At 44.1% G+C, this 16,966-nt stretch overlaps 1 protein-coding gene and 1 non-coding gene across 4 annotated transcripts in view; both read left to right on the top strand.

Moving 5' to 3' along the window:
• The window catches only part of PEBP4 (phosphatidylethanolamine binding protein 4), a 257,885-nt gene that overhangs the window by 8,170 nt on the left and 232,749 nt on the right, over nucleotides 1-16,966 (top strand). The gene's annotated exons all lie outside the window — the stretch shown is intronic.
• Nucleotides 6,212-6,284, top strand: TRNAG-UCC. The gene has a single exon. It is a non-coding gene; the product is annotated as a tRNA-Gly (tRNA).

The following is a 16,966-nucleotide window of genomic DNA, read 5'->3' as shown; positions in this document are numbered from 1 at the left end:
CATATACTTCGATCCAAGAAAATTCTAAGCACAAAAGAAGTGAGGAAAAGATGTACATATAGGATGTTCACAATACTAGAAATGGGGAAAAAATGAAGAAAAAAATAAACTATCTTAGTCCATTCAGGCTGCTATAACAGATCATAAACTGGATGGCTTTTAAACAACAGAAAAATATTTCTCACAGTTCTGGAGGCTGGGACATCAAGGTGCTGGCATATTCAGTACCTGGTGACAGCCCATATCCTGGTTTATAGACAGCTGTCTTCTCCTTGTGTCCTCATGTGGTGAAAGGGGGAAAGGAGAGCTCTGGGGTCTCTTTTATAAGGCCACTAATCCCATTCATGGGGCCTTTACCCTCATGACCTAGTCACTGCCCAAAGGCCCCAACTTCACATACCATCACACTGGGGATTAGGTTTCAACATGAATTTGGGGGGAAGACAAACATTCAGTCTATTGCACTAAGTGCCCTACAATAGTGGAAGGTTTAAATAAATGATGCTGTATCCATAAGATGGAATGTGTGTAGCATGCTCTCTCTCTCTCTCTCTCACATGCGCGCACACACACACACACACACACACACACACACACACACACACAAGATACATGATTGTTTATCAGTATGATCTCAGTTAAGAGAAACTCATGCATGAGAAAAAGGATTGAAAGAAATATCACAAAATGTAAACTGTTTTTTTCTAGATGTTCAAATGAAGGGTCTTAAAATTTTCTTTCTGTACATTTTGATACCTTCCAGATTTTTAAAGTAAGTCTGTAATATCTTCTGATGGGGGATGGGGGGGAAGAGAAGCACAAAAGGTAATTATTTACCAAAATAGTAAACAAATTAACTTGCAAGGAAGAAAGGAAGGAAAGAAAGAAGGAAGGAAATGTTTTGCCAGGTCTTTTCTTTCACTTATAAAATGTCACTAAAGCAATAAGTTTGGGTGGATTATTTTCTTAAGGTACAATCAGTATTTTAATTGTTTTATTGCCTCCCATAGGTCAGTGATAAAAGAAAATGTAATGTAACTCAAGTTGAAACATAAAGTTTCAACTTGGTATGTTAAATAACTTGGTATAAAAGACTCATAAAGATATAAACATGTATTTATATACCATGACAATATACAAAAGATATAAGAAGTTAGGCAGTGAATTGCTTATTATAAATAGCTTTTAAACTTGCTTTTCAAAGATAAGAAAACATACAAGAAGTTAAGGAAAAGATATTTTCCATGACTTCAACATCAGATTGGCAATTCTTTTCAGTTCTTCTACCTCCATGTTATACATTTTTATATATTTTTTGTTTTTAATTTATCAATCATGAAAAATTTTACATTTTCTTATCTTTCTTCTAGCCTCATGTTGTAAGGTGTCCTTTATGTTTATAAACTTTTTAATTATAAATATTTGAAAACATACAGAAAAATTGGGGGAAAAAAGTGCAATGAATACTCATATTCTCATTACCTAGACTTAACAATTGTTAATAGTTTTCCTCTGTGCTTCTTCTTTTTTTTGGCTAAAACTTTTCAAAATAACTTGTAGGTGTCTTAACAAAAGTTTCCTAATATCATCTACTACCCAGTTGATATTCGTGTTTCCCAAATTGTCCCCAATATCTTTTTTTAAAATTTATTTATTTTATTATTTTATTTTTTGGCTGTGTTGGGTCTTCGTTGCTGTGCGTGGACTTTTCTCTAGTTGCGGTGAGCGTGGGCTACTCTTGTGTGGTGGCTTCTCTTTATGTAGAGCACGGGCTCTAGGCACGCAGGCTTCAGTAGTTGTGGCACACTGGCTCAGTAGTTGTGGCTCGCGGGCTCCAGAGCGCAGGCTCAGTTGTTGTGGCACACGGGCTTAGTTGCTCCACGGCATGTGGGATCTTCCCGGACCAGGGTTCGAACCCGTGTCCCCTGCATTGGCAGGCGGATTCTTAACCACTGCACCACCAGGGAAGCCCTACTCCCCAATATCTTTTATAGTTATTTTCTTACTCAGACCTTTTGAACAGTTGCCTAATATTACCATCACTAGATGAAATTAACCAATTCTTCTAAAGTTGACCTGCAATTATCAAGGAGCTTCTTTTTTTGCAAATTTGTTCTTTAAATGAGTGTTTATTGAGCACCTACCATGTTCCAGCAAAGTGCTGAGTGCTGGAATGACTGGGTGAAAGTCATTTTCCTGCCTTTGTGTAGCATATGGTCAGTGGACAAGGAGGCTTTTTTTCACCGGAACATTTCTAAACTAGTAGAAAGGGGGGATACTGAGTCAAATAGTGGGAGCTTGCATCTGGATATGTATATTGTTATTCCCTTCCCCCCACAAAATGTGTTCTACCCATCATGCTGTATCAACAGAAACAATGCTTTTGACATTTACCAACTGAAAATGACAATATCCCCTCTTTTGGAATTTCTCCCTTTTTAAAAAAATTGTTTTCCTTTTTGGTATTTCCCTGAGCAGAAAATGACATGGACTTTTCTTTATTCCTTGATGATCAAAGCAGATTATTCTTCCCAAGTCCCTCCTGGCTCTGCTTCCACCGTCCTTTCCTTTGATCCTTTGGTCCCAGTGTTCCCACCTCCAGAGCATTGCTGCCCCCAGGGCAGAGATGGCCTTTCACCTCTTGCTGGCTGCCTGCGACCGGCTAGGTTGTCTGCAGCCTGGCCTGCAGTGTCTCAATCTCATCCTGCAGAAAGTGTTTTACAGCTTCCATACCCCCCCACCCCAGGAGTCCCCTCAGGGTGAGGGGCAGCCAGGACTTGTTACACTGCAGGGAGTGGGAAGGACAGGAAACAAGGGAAGCAAAGGGGCCACCAAACTGGAAGGATCTCCTTAAGCTGGTTCCATCTTTTTCTGCTAACCCACTCTTCACCATACTCTCAAGAGCATCCCACATAGTACAGCGTGATGGCTGTACTTTGCTTTGCCCTGCTCTGCTCCTTCTCAGGGCTGTGTCCCTGCCTAGAATGCACTACCCATCCCCTCTTCCAACCAGCCCTCAAAGCCACTCCTCAAGGCCGAACTCAAGTTTTTAAAATCAGCTCTCACTTCTGCTCTTCGCTCACACTCAGCTCTCTCCATCCCTCTCACTCCTCAGTAACTCGCGCATCAACTCTCCCAGGGGAGCCCCCTCCCACTTCCCCAGGTGCTTCCAGCCAGCTCTGAGTCAGGTGTGAAGGCCAAACCCAATGTCTTGAGGGGAGCCCTCCACTAACTCGATTACAAGGGGTTGGAGCAGAAACCCTGCTGTCTGCTTCACACTACAAAGCCAGGACTCCTTTCCAGCAGTTTTGAGGGGATGCAACATTAGCATCTCCCAGCTGGCTGGACGTGCCCCCGTCAGGTCAGTGTCCATTGTGTCCTTCTAAGGTAGAAGCAGCGTGCAGCACGTGGCAAGGTGGACCAGGCAGCATCCCAGGGGCGGGGCTGATTTGGATGTGGGGGAGGCGTGAGGTTTTGCTTTGAGATTTTTGATTGTGACGTCTCAGTGGGACAATTGTTTGGAGATATTGGCTTGACTCCCAGGAGGCAGGAAGCACAGAGCTGTAGGTTTGGGGGTCAGCAGCTTGGGGCCCAGTTTTAGACCCTGGAATCAGACCTCTACTCCCAGGGAGACAATGAGAAGGGGCTCAAGGGAGAAAACGGTGATCCAAGAAATACCCCCATTGAAAAGGGGCAAATGGGGTGCTTAGTGGGTGAATCACTTCTCTTGTCATTTTGTCCATGGGCCCTCAAAGTGGTGGGAACTCTGAGTAATACTTGTTTGTGCTCAGTACCTGGGCCAGTGGCTCCCAGCAACCCTTTCTCTCCCCCTGCTGGTCATGTGATTTAATCATTAACTCAGGAAAGAGAATTCCCCATGGAGGCACTTGATGGCCAATGAAAACTCTACTAACTGCATTTCACAGGCCCAGGCTGGGACTCATCCTGGCCCGGCCTGGTAGATTCTAGGCCTGTAGGGAACCTAAATTCCTCCCTGACCAGTGCTGAGGTGACTCAGGTATTCTCTGTCAGCAGGGCCTCAGGGGGAGGCAAATCAGAATTGTGAAGTGGGATGGCGGCTTGGGCCTGCACTAGTTACAGGTAGGCTGTCCGAGTCTACAGCCTTCTGTAGCTTGCTGCCCTGGGGAGGCCCATGAGCCACTTGAGTCTCAGCTCCCAAACTATGGGCATCAGCTTGTCTGCTTCCCTCACCCGTGACACTAAAAAAGCACAAAGAGCAAGCAGGCCACCCTGCACCCCGCGACTTGCCTCTGCCTTGTGACTGTGCTTAATATAGGTCAAATGGAAACAGCTCCCAAAATAGACCTTCTCTGAGAAGCAGCTGCACTTGTGAAATGCTCCACAGAAAGGGAAAGGTGTGGGTGACAGGGGAGCTAGTTCTCCGCAGGTCTTATGTAACCTGGGCTTGAAAATTGGGGCCAAATATCTATGGAGAAAAAGCAGTCTGCCCCTGCCCCTGCCTCCCCTCCCTCCCACGCCCTCAGGCCCAGAAAGCAGCCCAGCTGTACATCCGCAAACTCGACAGGGGCTCTCCTGGACGGCAAGGTCACCCCGCAAAGCATCACTCTGGGAAGCTTGTCACGCATACCAAAGCGATCACAAGACTCCCACCAGGGGTGGGGAGGTGACTCCCCTGGGTGAGCTGGTGCAAGATGTGGGTCTCATCTGGCCCAAGCGGAGAGGTTTGGGAGGGACAGAGAGAGGTGGGGGGCTGCAGGGGCTGAGGAGAGCAGGACAAGAGTACTAGCCCAAGGGGGCACGTGCTGTCATAGGCTTGGAGCCAGAGGAAGTGCCCCTCGTCCTGCAGACGCAGCCTCTTCCCCTTTGTCTCCAGGAGCTGCCAGTGGACCCAGCTCACCCCATCAGGGCCTCTTCTTTTGCCATTTGGCCTCAGCCAGGAGGAGGGGTCTCTATGAGTAGAGAGCTCTCTAATTGTCTCCCCCATTGTTCATTTCCCCACTCACTCTGATGGCTTAGTGAGGGCTGCCTGTGACAGCAGGCAGGGAGAGGGTCAAGACTTCCTGAAGAAGTGACTTGAGAAGAGACAGGGGAACCACTAGGTGGCATCTCGGGGGGCTCCAAGGCGCTCCGGTCCTTTATGGCTCAGCAAGGAAAGAATTCAGAGAGAGGCAAAGTGATAGATAAGAAGTGATTTATTAATGGGAGGGAGACGCAAGAGGGAGGAGATATGGGGATATATGTATACATATAGCTGATTCACTTTGTTACACAGCAGAAACGAACACACCATTGTAAAGCAGTTGTACTCCAATAAAGACGTTTATTAAAAAAACCCAAAATAACCAAATTGGGCCACATGTTATAAGGTATTAGGTTCACCTACTGTGCTAAGTTGCAAAAAGAGAACTTATAAAAACAACAAATTCAACAAATTGTACCTTTAGTCCAAAAAAAAAAGTGATGTATTAGAATAGGATGCTCGTGAGGCTTACAAATGGGTGGGCGAGAGGGTGCCGTGCCCCGAGAACTTAGTGGGCTAGAGTTTTATAATCAGAGGAAAAGTGGGGAGGGGGAAAAGACCACCTTCCTCCTCATTCTTGAGTAGACGTCATGCTTCCATCATCAGCTCCTCCTCCAGATTGGGCAGGGGAGTTTTCTTGTCCCTACATGGTCAAGCCACGACTGTCATGGCACTGTGGAAAAATTATTTTAGGTTTCAGTACAATGAGGGTCTTTCACTTTGAGATGTCACCTTTCCATAAATTATTGTTTTTTAATGCGCGCAGAGAGCATGTCCTAGGGGTCATTAACTTACTGAGCTCACTGGGCAGGATGTGAATCTCACGCCACCATTGTTTTATTGTTTGGGGGCATATCTCATGCTTCTGCTGCATGGGTTTTGTTGCTAAGCAAGCCTGCTTGGTTCTGTGGTTAGGTGAACCTGCTTTCTTGAGTGATAATTAACTTACTGGAGTCTCCCATCCTTTTTCTTTGCTTACAATTCCCTAATGGGATTAACTATTTAATTACCTACTTTGTCCCTTTACTGTCCCTATCAATAAGAAATTGAAAAGGGGCTACCCAGGCAGGGGAAAGACGTGAGGAGTGTCAAGGTACAAATAAAATATGTGCAAAGGCCCAGAGGCAAGAGGAGAGCCTATCTCCATGAGAAACCACAACTACTGCAGAGTCACAGGAAGGCAAATTCAGAAACGCATGAGGGGGCACTTCCCTGGTGGTCCAATGGTTAAGACTCTGCACTTCCACTGCAGGGGCCTCAGGTTCGATCCCTGGTCAGGGAGCTAAGATCCTGCAAGTTGCACAGCGAGGCCAAAAGAAAAACAAAAACAAAAACCCCAGAAACACACAAAGGGAGACAAGGCTAATGGGGAAACAGAGGCCACACTGTGAAGGGCCCTGGGAGGAAGCTTGGACTTCGTCCTGACAGAATAGGGGACCGTGAAAGCAGGGGTTCTCTAACGTGGGAGCAAATTAGGAAAGTGGCTTGTTGGGTCTTGCCTCAGATCTACAAAATCAGGAACTCAGAGCTGGAGGTCTGCGATCTGTGGTTTAACAAGCCCTCCACACGATTCTGAGTCATGCTGAAGTTTGAGAACAGCGGAGCAAAAGCTGTGCAAGTTGATTTGTGCAAGTGGAGACAATGAGGAGAGGTTGCTCTTTCAGGAAGTTTGGCTGTGAAGAAAGGAGAGCAATGGATGAGGGTTAGTGGGGCTTAGAGAGTGTCTTAAGTCAGTTCCCTGGAAAACAGATGATGAGATGGAGGTCTGCAGGCAGGAAGTTTCTTGGGGAGTACTCCAGAGGGTGGGGGCTGAGTGAGGGAGCAGAGGGAGTGTTGAACTGTGATGCAGCGATCCAGGTATTGGCAGAGCCCTCCGGGAGCTGTGGAGCTAGGATGGCCCTTCCTAGATGTCCCAGAATCAAGTTAAGGGGGCTTGGCATTTTACCTCATGTATTAATCATGTCATTTTATTTTCTGTATTTTCTGTTGTTTTGACATCTGGAGCCTTGCTGATTCTGGAGAGACTGCCCCTCCCGGGACTAGCTAATTCTAGAGATAGAAAATGACTCCTCTGTGCGCATGACGTTCCTATGCAAATCAGACAATCCAGGGTCCATACCCCACAACCATCTCCTTTATCAAGATCTTACACCTGGGCCTCTATCCACCTGCCCTAATCATCTCAGGATCAGACACCAGAGCCATCCATATACCCTAGAGCCCATGAAAGTATCCAAACTGACCAATCCTAAACCTGTGTACATGTACATTGTCTCACCTTACCTTCCTCATGGAAACCATAATAAAGGTTCTCACATTTCCCCCTATTTTCCCCTCTCTCCCTCTGCCTCCTGACCAACTCTGGTGCTTCCCCATGTGGCCCTGCATGGTGTGCCATGTCTCCTGTTTCTAGGGATCTATGAGTATAAACCTATTCCTTCATGACAGTCATCTCCATGCCTGCATGTCTTACTATACCTGCTGAAAACAAATCCCAAGTACCCTTAAAATGCCCCAGCACCTACCAGCCATAGGCTGTGGCCTGCCCTGGAGAATGGGTGTCACCTTGGGCAAGGCAGCTCCCTGTGGCAATTCCCGGAGGGGCCTTGAGCTGCAAGCTGTCAGCAGCCAACACTCCTGGCAGCTGGAAGAATGAATGTCTCTGTGCAGAAAGGGGCATCCGGATTATGTATCACAGCATCCACTACAGAGGGATCTTTTAAAGATGGAAGAGGGGCTTCCCTGGTGGTACAATGGTTGAGAATCTACCTGCCAATGCAGGGAACATGGTTTAGATCCCTGGTCCGGGAAGATCCCTCATGCCACAGAGAAACTAAGCCCGTGCACCACAACTACTGAGCCTGCACTCTAGAGCCCACGTGCAACTACTGAGCCCGTGTGCTGCAGCTACTGAAACCTGCGTGCCTAGAGCCTGTGCTCTGCAACAGGAGAGGCCACCGCAATGAGAAGCCCACGCACCGCGATGAAGAGTAACCCCCACTCGCCGCAACTAGAGAGAGCCCGCGTGCAGCAATGAAGACCCAACACAGCCAAAAATAAATAAATAAAAATAAATAAATTTATAAAAACAAAAAAGATGGAATAGGCATAAGTATACTTAAGTGCTGGTAGGAAGAATCAAGTTGAAGGAGAGGGATTAAAGATACAGGAAAGGAACAACTGACGGGCTGAGTGAGGAGGAAGGGGGGAGGATTAAAATATAGTAAGAGGGATAAGTCTTTGACCTAGGGAGGGACACCTTTCCCATTATGTTGGGAGGAAAGTAGAGGAATTCAGGTAGTCCTTGTCTCATAGCTTCTGTTTTTGTTTTTTGGGGTTTTGTTTGCTTGTTTTCCTGTAAAATCAGTCTATGGGACTGATGAGTTTCATGAGGTTGAGAAACAGTTTTAGTGGGAGTGAAACAGGGGGGAAGGGGGCAGGGCACAACCTTTAAAACAATGACATGGCCCAAGGATACAACATAAAGTGATTAGAACCAAATAAGTACAAGATGGCGGACAAGTCAGACAAGCCGACTTCCACTAGATCTTGAGCCTCAGTATAGCTCATTGTAACACATCAGCATGCTAAATGACACACCCACAGGCTCCATGATGGTTCCAAGACTGACCCTAAAGGTCAAAGAGTGGGCAATGGCTCAATTTTTGGAAATCTCCCCCCCTTCCCAAAATAGCTGGAATATTCCTCCTACTGATTAGCCTATGAAATTGCCCACCCTTATAAAAACTGACAACCTGAAACCCTGGTGCCTTTCTCACCTTCTGAGATGGCCCACACTCTGTCTGTGGAGTGTTTCTAAATAAATCCACTTCTTACCTATCACTTTGTCTCTCACTGAATTCTTTCTGTGACAAGACATCAAGAACCTGAGCTTCATTAAGTCCTGAGACCAGGTGTGTGATCTCAGTTAAAAGACCTTGGGTTCAAGTCCCGATCTGGGTTGCACAGTTTCAGGAGGAGGTCAATGAATGAGAGAGCTGGAAGGATGGGGCTGAAAAGGAATGTGAGATTTCAGATAGCAGAAGTGGAGCAGTGTGCCCTGGGGAGAGGGTGGCAAAGACACAATGGATGCAAAGCTCTTAGGAGGTGAGGTAGTAAGGAACTAAGAAGCCATCATGTTGCATCACTCAGACTTGGGATGCTGAACTGACTTAGAGGATGTTAAGACCTGAGTAGAGAAGACAGTCAGCTGGGTTTCAGAGTCTTTGGGGAATGAAGAATTGTGATTAGGAGGTCAGCACATGGCCTCCATAGGGAAGCAGAGAGGGCAGTATGTCTTGGAAGCTGGAACAGAACCCTTAGAAGTCAGTCGTGATGCCCTGCAGAGCACTGACTTTCCCAACTCCTCCTGCATGTCTGTACTCTACTTATTTAAGCCATACTTTTGTCTGTCTTGCCTTGTTACTGAGCTGTTTCGCCTGCTCACTGCTCGAAAGCCAATACTCGAAAGACAAGTGTTGGTTGGAAAGGAGAGGTTGTTTTATTCAGGAGGTGGCAACCTGGGGAGAAGGTGGACTTGTGTCCAAAAACCAACTCCTGGGAATTCCTTGGCGGTCCAGCCATTAGGACTCCACGCTTCTACTGCAGGGGGCATGGGTTAGATCCCTGGTGAGGGAACTAAGATCCTGCAAGCACAGCCCAAACAAACAACTCCTAAGATTCTGCTCAACCATGCAAGTTTTTAAAGGGAGAATCATTTGGGGAGGGGATAAAAGTCTTCATTATCTTCCACTTTGTGCAGACTTTCTCTGATTGGTTCAAGGTGAGGTGACAGGGCAGTGTTCAGGAATCTTGGGCTCAGCCTGAAGTTACCATCCTCTACCTGCGTGGGGGCCTTAGTTCCTGCAAAAGACTTAACGGTATTGTTATGTATATTCCTTGAGGAGGAACCAGGACCCTGCTTTATCTCTGCACTATTGTTCCTTGAGTGCTTCTTTTTTGTTTCTGCATTCCTTCGTTTCCCTGATTAGCAACTGCTTGAAGCTGCCCTTTGGTACCTAGGGAAGGTCTCAGAGGTGAATGAAGCCAATTTTCTGCAAACAGGAAACAGGGAAGGTGAAAAAGAAATGTTAAAAAAAAAAAGAAACAGGGAATGTGGAAAGGATTTGTACCTGGGAGAGCCCCACAGGGTCCTGCTCAGTTTCATTTACATGACTATTACTGCAGGTTGTGAGGTCTGTTAGATAAGAATTGTGTTTCTCCTTTAAAGGGAATTTTAGAGAAAAGGATCTTGTGGAATCATAATGTGATTTTACACATTTGAATAAAATCTTCAGATGTACATATTAGGGCTGAGAATGTCAACCCCCATGAAGGACAGTGTGACCATTTAGGAAGATTCTTCTTATCTCTTCTCTCTCTTCTCTCCAACATATACCTATCTATTCTCCTCTCTCCCAAACTACTTACTGAATATCTTCTGGATTTATCACAGCAAAACATATGTTCACTTTATAACATTTTGAAGGAAAGAAAAATTAAGATGCAAACACAAAAAACTACAACACTTGGGCTTCCCTAGTGGCACAGTGGTTAAGAATCCGCCTGCCAGTGCAGAGGACATGGGTTCGAGCCCTGGTCCAGGAAGATCCCACATGCTGCAGAGCAACTAAGCCCATGCGCCACAACTACTGAGGCTGCGCTCTAGAGCCCATGAGCCACAACTACTGAGCCCAAGTGCCACAACTATTGCAGCCCGCATGCCTAGAGCCCATGCTCTGCAACAAGAGAAGCCACCACAGTGAGAAGCCTGCGCACAGCAACGAAGAGTAGCCCCCACTCGCCACAGCTAGAGAAAGCCCGCTCACCGCAACAAAGACCCAACACAGCCAAAATAAATAAAATAAAATAAAATTTAAAAACTACAACACTTGCCCCTAGCAATAACCACTTTTTAACTCTATAAACATACACATTCATAACCCAAAAGCAACCCCTGTAAATATTTTAACTTTTTTTTTTCCCATCCAAGCTTTTTACTTCGTCTTAAAGCCATAACTAACCTGAGAACATGGTATATCTCTCCATCTGTTTGTGTCATATTTGATGTCTTTAATCAGCGTTTTATACTTTTCTGAAGACAGGTCTTTTACCTCCTTAGGTAGGCTTATTTCTAAGTACTTTATTCTTTTTGTTGCAATGGTAAATGGTATTGTTTCCTTAATTTCTCTTTCTGATCTTTTGTTGTTAGTGTATAGGAATGCAAGACAGTTCTGTGCATTAATTTTGTATCCTGCAGCTTTACCAAATTCATTAATTAGCTCTAGTAGTTTTCTGGTGGCATCTTTAGGATTTCCTACGTATAGTATCATGTCATCTGCAAACAGTGACAGTTTTACTTCTTCTGTTCCAATTTGGATTCCTTTCATTTCTTTTTCTTCTCTGATTGCCATGGCTGGGACTTCCGAAACTATGTTGAATAATAGTGGTGAGAGTGGACATCCTTGTCTTGTTCCTGATCTTAGAGGAAATGCTTTCAGATTTTCACCATTGAGAATGATGTTTGCTGTGGGTTTGTCGTATATGGACTTTATTATGTTAAGGTAGGTTCTCTCCATACCCACTTTCTGGAGGGTTTTTATCATAAATGGTGTTGAATTTTGTCGAAAGCTTTTTCTGCACCTATTGAGATGCTCACATGGTTTTTATTCTTCAGTTTGTTAATATGGTGTGTCACACTGATTGATTTGCGTATATTGAAGAATCCTTGCATCCCTGGGATAAATCCCACTTGGTGATGGTGTATGATCCTTTTAATGTGTTGTTGGATTTCGTTTGCTAGTATTTTGTTGAGGATTTTTGCATCTATATTCATCAGTGATATTGGTCTGTAATTTTCTTTTTTTGTAGTATCTTTGTCTGGTTTTGGTATCAGGGTGATGGTGGCCTCATAGAATGAGTTTGGGAGTGTTCTTTCCTCTGCAATTTTTGGAAGAGTTTGAGAAGGATGGGTGTTAGCTCTTCTCTAAATGTTTGATAGAATTCACCTGTGAAGCCATCTGGTCCTGGCCTTTTGTTTGTTGGAAGATTTTTTTAAAATAAATTCATTTATGTATTTATTTTATTTTTGGCTGCATTGGGTCTTCATTGCTGCATGCGGGCTTTCTTTAGTTGGGTCAAGTGCGGGCTACTCTCCATTGACGTGCACGGGCTTCTCATGGCGGTGGCTTCTCTTGTTGCGGAGCACGGGCTCTAGGCACACGGGCTTCAGTAGTTGTGGCACGCAGGTTCAGCAGTTGTGTCTCACGGGCCATAGAGCGCAGGCTCAGTAGTTGTGGCACATGGGCTTAGTTGCTCCACAGCATGTGGGAATCTTCCCAGACCAGGGCTCAAACCCGTGTCCCCTCATTGGCAGGCAAGTTCTTAACTACTGCGCCACCAGGGAAGCCCTGTTGGAAGATTTTAAATCACATTTTCAATTTCATTACTTGTGATTGGTCTGTTCATATTTTCTATTTCTTCCTGGTTCAGCCTCGGAAGGTTATACCTTTCTAAGAATTTGTCCATTGCTTCCAAGTTGTCCATTTTATTGGCATAGAGTTGCTTGTAGTAGTCTCTTAGGATGCTCTGTATTTCTGCGGTGTCCGTTGTAACTTCTCCTTTTTCTTTTCTAATTTTGTTGATTTGAGTCCTCTCCCTGTTTTTCTTGATGAATCTGGCTAATGGTTTATCAATTTGGTTTATCTTCTCAAAGAACCCGCTTTTAGTTTTATTGATCTTTGCTATTGTTTTCTTTGTTTCCATTTCATTTATTTCTGCTCTAATCTTTATGATTTCTTTCCTTCTGCTAACTTTGGGTTTCATTTGTTCTTCTTTCTCTAGTTCCTTTAGGTGTAACGTTAGACTGTTTATTTGAGATATTTGAGGTAGGCTTGTATTGCTATAAACTTCCCCCTTAGAACTGCTTTTGCTGCGTCCCACAGGTTTTGGATCATCGTGTTTTTGTTGTAATTTGTCTCTAGGTATTTTGTGGTTTCCTCTTTGATTTCTTTGGTGATCTCTTGGTTATCTAGTAACATATTATTTAGCTTCCATGTGTTTGTGTCTTTTACAGGCTTTTTCCTTGTAATTGATTTCTAATCTCATAGAGTTGTGGTCAGAAAAGATGCTTTGATACGATTTCAATTTTCTTAAATTTACTGAGGCTTGATTTGTGACCCAAGATGTGATCTATCCTAGAGAATGTTCCATGCGCACTTGAGAAGAAAGTGTAATCTGCTGTTTTTGGATGGAATGTCTTATAAATATCAAGGAAATCTATCTGGTCTATTGTGTCACTTAAAGCTTGTGTTTCCTTATTAATTTTCTTTTGGATGATCTGTCCATTGGTGTAAGTGAGGTGTTAACGTCCCCCACTATTATTGGGTTACTGTCGATTTCTCCTTTCATGGTTGTTAGCACTTGCCTTATGTATTGGGGTGCTCCTACGTTGGGTGCATAAACATTTATAATTGTTATATCTTCTTCTTGGATTGATCCTTTGATCATTATGTAGTGCCTTCCTTATCTCTTGTAACAGTCTTTATTTTAAAGTCTATTTTATCTGATATGAGTATTGCTACTCCAGCTTTCTTTTTATTTCCATTTGCATGGAATATCTTTTTCCATTCCTTCACTTTCAGTCTGTATGTGTCCCTAGGTCTGAAGTGGGTCTCTTGTAGACAACATATATATAGGTCTTGTTTTTGTATCCATTCAGCGAGCCTGTGTCTTTTGGTTAGAGCATTTAATACATTCCCATTTAAGGTAATTATCGATATGTATGTTCCTATCACCATTTTCCTAATTGTTATGGGTTTATTTTTGTAGGTCCTTTTCTTCTCTTGTGTTTCCCACTTAGAGAAGTTCCTTTAGCATTTGTAGAGCTGGTTTGGTGGTGCTGAATTCTCTTAGCTTTTGCCTGTCTGCAAAGCTTTTGAATTCTCCGTCAAATCTGAATGAGATCCTTGCTTGGTAGAGTAATCTTGGTTGTAGGTTCTTCCCTTTCATTGCTTTAAATATATCATGCCACTCCCTCTGGCTTGTAGAGTTTCTGCTGAGAAATCAGCTGTTAATCTTATGGCAGTTCCCTTGTATGGTATTTGTCATATCTCCCTTGTTGCTTTCAATAATTTTTCTTTGTCTTTAATTTTTGTCAATTTGATTACTGTGTATCTTGGCGTGTTTCTCCTTGGGTTTATCCTGGCTGGGACTCTGCGCTTCCTGGACTTCGGTGGCTATTTCCTTTCCCATGTTAGGGAAGTTTTCGACTATAATCTCTTCAAACATTTTCTTGGGTCCTTTCTCTCTCTCTTCTCCTTCTGGGACCCCTATAATGCGAATGTTGTTGCATTTAATGTTGTCCCAGAGGTCTCTTAAGCTGTCTTCATTTCTTTTCATTGTTTTTTCTTTATTCTGTTCCATGGCAGTGAATTCCACCCTTCCGTCTTCCAGGTCACTTATCTGTTCTTCTGCCTCAGTTATTCTGCTATTGATTCCTTCAAGTGTATTTTTCATTTCAGTCATTGTATTGTTCATCTCTGTTTGTTTGTTCTTTAATTCTTCTAGGTCTTTTTTAAACATTTCTTGCATCTTCTCGATCTTTGCCGCCATTCTTTTTCCAAGGTCCTGGATCATCTTCACTATCATTATTCTGCATTCTTTTTCTCAAAGGTTGCCTATCTCCACTTCATTTAGTTGTTTTTCTGGGGTTTTATCTTGTTCCTTCATCTGGTACAAAGTCCTCTGCCTTTTCATTTTGTCTATCTTTCTGTGAATGTGGTTTTCCTTCCACAGGCTGCAGAATTGTAGTTCATCTTTCTTCTCGAAAATTTCTATTTTAATATTTCATTTTTTAATCCACCTGAAATTTGTTCTGGGTAAATTGTGGTGTTAAAATCCAGTTTTATTTTTACATATGGAAATTCAGTTATCCTGTTAGCACTTGTTGGAGAGTCTGCTCTTTCTCCATTGACTTCAAATGTCACTTCTGTCATGTAAGGAAGTTTGAATAAGCAAATAATGTTACTGAATGTCTGCCATGGAAAACTGCTTAGAGCACACTCTTGTAGGTTTTCTGAGATTCTGCCCCTTTCATGACTTGAGCTATTTTAAAACTCCATAAACTGTAGATAATGATGTAGATAACTAAAGGCAATGCTGAATAATTCTTGTCTATAAACATGTAAGTAAATTCTGTGTGATGGAGGCTCATTTGATTTCCCTTGCCCATTGCATGTTCATTTCAATATTCCTGATCAATCAATGTGTCTATTCTTCGGCTTGCCCTTGAACTGGTTATAAGGCCTTAACAATTCCCTCATTAATAATGATTTAGATAGAATTTTTAACATATGTTTGTATCTGTGTGGGAGTGATGATTTTCCCTTTTTTGAAAATTATCCTTTAGCAGTCATATATCTAGGACATCTAGCTTTAAGAAAACCCAAAGATAAACGATTGTTAGGTAGCAATTATTCACTTATATAAGCTCTTCCCACATGAGCAGTTACAATAGGATCCAATTCACAAGTGTTTAGACTCTTTCTTTAGGGGCACAGACCTGAGTACAGAGGCATGTTTTTTGCTTATAACAGTGTTCTGGGTGGCCAAGGGGAAAAAAACCAACCAGGATACATATTCTGATATGTCTCATCAGTATTATAAGGAAACTTTCCAACATTGAGATGGTGGTAGAATCAACACTGAGCATCTGGAATGAAGGTGCCTGACTCAACAAGGCAGAAGATATGAGCTTTCTAGAAGTTTCCATCCACCCATGCATTCCTCAACAAATATTCACTGAGTGCCCACAAGTGCTGGGCTCAGTGCTACATGCAATGAATCAAGAAGTAAAAAAAGTCTCTTCAGTCTGGTTGAAATGTATTTCCTAACTCCAAAGGTGGAACTCACCCCTCGGTCCCTACAAAGAAAGATGTGATGGGATCAGATATGAAGAAGTAAGAGGATATGAGAGATGTGACTTGGATCTGAGTACGTCAAAGAGCAAGTTGTAGTGCTGCCTCCTGTCCCAGCCCCAGGAGGGGCTGTACTGAGAACTTCCATCTCTCCCGCTGCAGGCAGGGGCACATGGTCCCAGCTGGTAGAGTAGGGCTGGTGTCCTTCTTGCCACCCTGTGCTCTCGAGGCCATCATCTGTGAGGGCTCCAGGGGATGTGGCCAACTGGCAGTCCTACCAAGGAAAACCTACTTCCAGGGCCCCTGTGGGAAGCCGTGGTGTCAACTGTTTACAGTCTAAGGACCACAGGCTCTACTAATTTAGGAAAAAATCTGGCGACCAAAGAAAGTCTCATTACTGAGTGGCATTTCCCTGGGGAACCCAAGCCCCTCAAAAGGTAGTTTTCCCAAGACCCCTGCCAATGCAAAGACATAGTAGCTCAAGGAATACGAACCCTACTTGAGAAGGCAGACATGTACAGATGAAAGTCAAACAGACATGTCAGCTTAAGTGATGTAGGTCTGGAGGAGCACTCAAGGAAAACTTGCAGCAGGAAACAGCCATGAGGTGGGCATTAAAGAGAGGTCAGATTTGAGAAGAGGGTAAAGGAGGACATTCCCAGGGCAGAAGAGAGTCACCAGAACAGGTGGGGAGTAAGCCAGAGGAGTCCCGGAGGCAGGCGGTGGTGGGGAACCTGATTGTTGGAGGATGTTATTTCTCACACACGAGCGTAGGGCCTGGAGTGAGTCTTCCCCTCCTGAGAAGGGGAGGTTGGAGTTGGCCCCCTGGAGCAGAGCTCCTTTCTTGGCCAACCAGGATATCCCCCGAAAGCCCCTCATTTCAGAAGCCTGTCCCTCTCACATGTGTCAAAAAATACACAGGCTGTGTGTGTGGATGGGCTGGGCCCCCAGCCAGCCTTTCAGGAAGGTGCCTTTCCTCCCATCAGACTGCTTTCCTCTCCTACAGGATAGACCAGGGAGGCCCCTGGAAGCCTGGTGGGGACGTTGA

The sequence above is a fragment of the Phocoena sinus genome, chromosome 6 (genome assembly GCF_008692025.1).
Source record: "Phocoena sinus isolate mPhoSin1 chromosome 6, mPhoSin1.pri, whole genome shotgun sequence".
Lineage (NCBI taxonomy): Eukaryota > Metazoa > Chordata > Mammalia > Artiodactyla > Phocoenidae > Phocoena > Phocoena sinus.
This window is presented reverse-complemented; position numbering and strand designations above follow the sequence as displayed.